The sequence below is a fragment of the Papilio xuthus genome, unplaced genomic scaffold (assembly GCF_000836235.2).
Source record: "Papilio xuthus unplaced genomic scaffold, Pxut_1.1 DF827777.1, whole genome shotgun sequence".
Lineage (NCBI taxonomy): Eukaryota > Metazoa > Arthropoda > Insecta > Lepidoptera > Papilionidae > Papilio > Papilio xuthus.
The window spans coordinates 5,068,797-5,074,821 of NW_013530872.1; positions in this window are offsets into that span (position 1 = coordinate 5,068,797).

Consider the following 6,025-nt stretch of genomic DNA (forward strand, 5'->3'; position numbering starts at 1 on the left):
TTTGCGAGTGCTAGTGCGAGCGGTGTAATCAAGTGTAAAGTGCATAGTTAATTACCTACGGCCGGTCGAGCCTTTAATGACCGTTGTGTTGCGATGAACGCTTCGATCTCATATTAGTACGTATTCTCTGATTAGACCACCAATCGGACCGTATAATGTGGATGTTTGAAACGGTTAGAAAGTGTTATATTTTCACTATCTTTAGTAGTTTCCAAATATATATGAATTTTACACAATTCATTTTCAATTGTACGTCACGAGAATCTAATAAAATTAAATGATCAATGAGACGAAAAAATTAAGTTTATTTTTTTGAATTTTGCACAAACAATAGGTACATTTTTATAATTAGTTCATTTAGTTGTAGCCTAGTCGAGAGTATTAAAATTGCTTCAATGAGTTTGTTTAACTGATGTTTTATACACAAAAAACGATGATGCTGGTTATTAAAGTGTCTTGTGCATGGGAACGTCCAAATTGTCACTTTGTGAGCGCTGTGTTCCTATGGGAAATCTACTGTTTTAACTAAAACACCGCCTCTACACTAACGAGTCTAAAAGCTTTGTAGCGTTACAATATTACTGCTTAAGTATTTATATTTAATTGATTTTGGTTCCTTTTTTGAGTAATTTATGATTTTTAGGGTTCCTAGATAAGAGTTAAAAATAAAGAATTTGATATTGAACTGTTTGATATTAAATTTACGGAATGAAAGTAAACATATACATATTCAATATAAATAATTCACTGTGTTACTTAAATTAAATGTATTAATCACAAATTAAGTAAGTATTTGGGCAAACGAACGGGATTATTCGGCACGTTTTATATTCAGTAAACTGTTTAATTTCCTTTCCGCTTTGAGTTTCCCTCGTGTTTGCTGTGCGACTTTAAATTTTGTGCGTTACAGGCTATTGTTATAGTTTTATCGCACACTGGCAACACTGAAAAATTATAACAAATGTTTGCTATCTGGAGAAAACTGATACATTTTCTGGATCTCTTGATACCTGAGACCACTTCAAAATATGTGTTTTAATAGAATGAAATAATAATACTAACTACTACTACTATATTTGCCTAAAGAGTCGAATTGAGCTTCTGTAAAATCGTTACCACATTAATTCTTATCAGTCGCGGAATATTCCGATGGTCAGAAACTTGAACCGTAAATCCATTAGAATCTCGGCAAGTTGCAATGTAATAGGGCGACGTAAACTTCTTAATTACAGTTACAAACTTTAGAGTTCCAATGAACTCAAAGTTCTAAAACATACCGAGACAATCCCCGCTGCATATTAAATACGATTCGGTGACTCTGATTGCCTAAATCTTTAGTACTTAGAATAAAATGTCATCATCAACCTGTCCTTATTTCCACGGAGGGTCGGTACAGTGTGTACTACTACCAGTATGTACGTACATCTCTATCAGCCGTCATATCTGAATCTACCCCTTTCCTACACATATCCTCTTTCACACAATCTATCCATACATTCTTTGGTCTTCTTAGAATAAAATGTATTTAAGTAAAATACTAACATTAGTGATTATTAATATTTTCTCACTAAAAATATATAACAACTTATTTTACTTTTACACGTCAAATAGTGAAAGATAGTGGTATTAAATGCATCAAAGTATTACAATTTTCCTTTGATAGAACCAGTAACTAAAACCTCCGTGGTAAGATCCAGAGATAGTTGGAGTTGATCCAATTGCGATATCTAATTTTATATAGGTATCGATCGAAACGTCTGCCACTTGCAGATACTTAGACGTTTTATTATCATCTATTTTACAGTAGAAAGGCAGCAAGTTCAAAAGCTCAAGCTAAGTTACGATCACTGCAAAAGAAATATAATTAAGATTAAAAAAAATCATTGCAACTCTTAATTTTTGTTTAACCATTGACATTATGTATGATGTTACCCGAATATAAGCGCAGCAATTTTCACTGTCGAAACACATGTTCATTAACAAATCTATGTATTTTTCAGACTATGATAATGATGAGAATGTGTTGGAAGTTAAACAGTACATATAACGAGTGATATAAATAAACAATAATAAAAATTGCAATTAATAGTATACAACAGAATAAACAGAGCTTTCTTCTCTACAAGATCAGTTTCCTTTCACGGAATATAGAGTAAGGTTCCAGTTCCGCTCCCGTACCTCCCAGTTTATTGCTTTCCCCGTCGTCGATCTGTAAATAATACGACTGGCATCGCCTTTTATACAGCGCCCGAGCTATACTCCATTTAGCTTTATAATGATTAATGGAATATTCCTTCATTATTATATTCGCATTTTAGCCACATAAAATAGTTGTTGAAATACTATTACTTTTGGATTTTGATGGTCTAAATAATTGCGCAGTAATTATATTTTTAAACAAACATATTTAAATGTTTTATCTTCATTTTCTAACTATACTATGTGTATATGTGTAAATTTTAAACTTCATTTATATTTTTGGAATCCTTCACATGTGCAAATTGAAAAACTTTTCTCAATATAGATTTCGTTTGAAGCGGCGTCGTTTGACTGATATCCAAAACGAATTCGTACTTCTGCGAAGTGAATTTGTTGCCAATTTTATTTGTAAATACAGTAGTTTTGTGTCGTACATAGGGTTTTTACGCACATTTATAATTTCACCTTTGCTTTGTATTAAAGTATTGGATTCTTAATAACAATTTCGGTATTTTGTTTTGTACAAAAGGTTATTTCTTGCGGAATGCCTTAAGACAATTCAGCCTTTATAAACCTAAAAGCAAAAAGTTTAACATAATTCCATTCAACTTTTAAGTATTCAGAAATATCAGGCGCGAACAGTAAAAATAAATTAAGTTGTTCGTTAAATATCAAAAGCAGCTTCAGATAGTAAAATAAATAATTTAAAAAAGAGCAAAGCACTCTTAACCACACAATCGTCGACACGCACAGCGGCGATGTTTTATGTAGTAATGGCAGTCGGAGGCGTACCTCCCGCCGCCGCGAACACGCGACCCTTCGCAATGCTTTCTATAAATCTTTTGATATCTTATCTTAACGTCGAAGGAAAACGAGACTTTTTAAACATTTTCTGTCCTACGTCTTTAATCAAAAGTGAACATTCGTATAAAACCAAAATCGTTTTTAATTTAATTCTTAAATGATTTCTTAAATATATGAAGCATTATTCTAAAATAATATACAGTTCATAAAAGTTATAAAGAAAAGAAAATAATTTTTTCTAGTTGTTCTTTTTCGTAATTATTCACTACGTAAATATGTAAGTTAATTTAAAGCCTATTGAATTATAAAATGTAATACGGCAACAATGAAATTTTGCCCACAGCGACCGGAAAAGATGAATTTATAAGTCTCTGAACGTAATGGGAACCGAATGCTTAGCAAGGGACGCGAAAAAATCAAATTTGTAAAAATTTGGCAGACATTCGCAAAAGGTATTCAATTTTAAGCCGTTATCGTTGCGAAATAATAATTTCAGTGAAATAAGAAACGATTCAAAGCGGTTTAACATTTCCTATATTGTAATAAGTTTTGTTATTTGTTTTTAAATTGTTTCCATGGTAGTGTTGTTTCTAAATAAACTTTCTTCTTTTTCTTTCAAGCCTCACAAATAAACAAGCAACAATTTATCTTGCCAGTCTTAGGTATCTAATAGGAAATTATGGTTTCATTACTTTTATAGAAAATTTGAATGGAGATGTATATGACGAGTATAAACTAAAGTGCTATATTGGAAGTGTTCAGAATTTTGAAATCATAATAGAGGAGAATGTCCGAGTGAAGTGAATTACGATGAACGAAGTTAAAAAGTTTGGAAAGAATCTTCAGATTTATTGAGGATGCTTTGTGCTGCCAGTTTTTTTCCAATTAAAATTTTTGCAATTAAAAAATAAAATAACACGATCATCAACTGACTTGCGTAGCGATAATGAACGAATTGAAAAAGTGACTGAAACCTATTATACATTTTCATTATTCACATTTGCTACGTAATATATTTTGAAGTTAAAGAAGTACAGTTAAATAAAATATTCCTACATTTAAAATAATTCGAATAAATCTTTGCTTCATTGAACTTATTTCTAAATGATGTAATGTTGTTTTGAACTCTAATCTTTTAACGCTTTCAAAGCGCTATAAATATTATTTATGATAAATCAGATTTATGTCTGCTTGTTCTGTAAACTGCTACGCGGAATACTTGATGTTCCTTTTAGATCGCGTAACAAAGTTTTCTGTTTAAGTTAGTAAACAATATATATATTTTTACTTTGTTATAAATGAAGTGGCACAGGAATAATTTGAAAATCGATACCGTATCGCAAAGTTCATTCATAAACACTTTAAACTTTTGTACGTAAAATTAACATTTCAAATTGCTCAACGATCGCCTTTTCGTCCATCCAAGTCATTAATATTCATACAGTGAAGGCATTTACTTTATTTTATTTAACAAACTTTTTCCCGTGACTTTGTTTTCACATTCGCAAATTTTATATGCAATTTAGAATAACTTATTTTACTATTCAAGAAACTAGAAAAATCCTCGTCATGAGTGCTTAAATCTTACTTCTTAGTAATATTTTAAATGCGAATGTTTAGATGTATGGATGAATGAATGTTCCGGAAAGGCCTAACGGAACTCGTTGAAATCAGGCATAGTTGTAGAACACTTTCATGGCATGGCATTTCATTAGGCATAGTAGAAGAACGCATAGGCTACTTGTTATTCTTTTGAATTCCGCGCCGATGTAGTCGCGGGCGACAGTTAGTAGTTTGTAATTATAAACTTTAACGAGTATGTTTTATTTTATACTTTACAAGAAAATAAATAAACTCCAAACGTATCTATCAGTCCAACACTTAAGGGTAATGGACTTGCTAAAACGCCTCACTAAATGCCGTCTTTTGACGCAGTGAAAAATCTTAAGACATCATTATCTCAAAGTGCCCGTAAGTAGACCCCTTCAGTTTGCATCAACTGCAAAAAATCGTATAAAGTGAGAAAATGAACCGGAACTGACAAACCGTTTGAATCGAATTAAATATTCATTCAGAGTAATGTTTTTTGTTCCACTTGTTGTATATTTGAGTTAGCACTAATGATAACTAATGGCTACATAATTTCACACCTCCTTTACGAAAATGAAATACTAAAAATATATTGTGATTTTTTTAATTTGTAAAACTTTTACTTTTTAGTAGTGATGTGGTACTTGAGCGTCGGTGGCTCAGTGGTCAAGCACTTGACTTGCAATCTGCAGGTCCTGGGTTCGAGTCCCGCCATGTACCAATGTGTTTTTCGGTTTCCGATTTACATATGTACATTTATCCGACGTTCTTACGGTGAAGGAAAACATCGTGATGCAACCTGCACATATCTGAGAAGAAATTCAAAGATATGTGTGAAGTCAACCAACCCGCACTTAGCCAGCGTGGTTGATTATGGCCTAATCACCCTTAACTTAGGGTAGGCTCCGAGCCTGTCGGTGGGGACGTATAGTGAGCTGATGATGATGATGTGGTACTTAGTACTTAATTACTTCCCGAAGTTGCTTAACCGAAATACTCAATCCATGTTGCTTTAGTGGAATTATAGATAGTTTCCAATATCATATTATCAAAAAAACTTTTTTTTAATTTATTATACAAGAGGTTTAAGTGTACTCTCTGGTCCCTTAGTTAGTTTTAAATTAAATATTTACAGCCGTCTTTAACTTATATTTTTTTAGATATATTCTAAGTTTTATTTTCATATAATACTGTGATTGTCATCAAAACTAAAGATGACTACAAAATAAACCAAAAATTTCGTCTTTTGTGTCGCTTTTAATTTCATTAAGTTATTGGGACCATATGTATTTGATATAGAATAAGACCAAATCCATATGTCATAAAATAGAACACAATATATATGAGAAGATTATCAGGAATATCCACATCAATGCGGGTTTATACGCGAGAAGAGGAACAAATAGCGGATTTAAGAGACAGGGCGCATTTC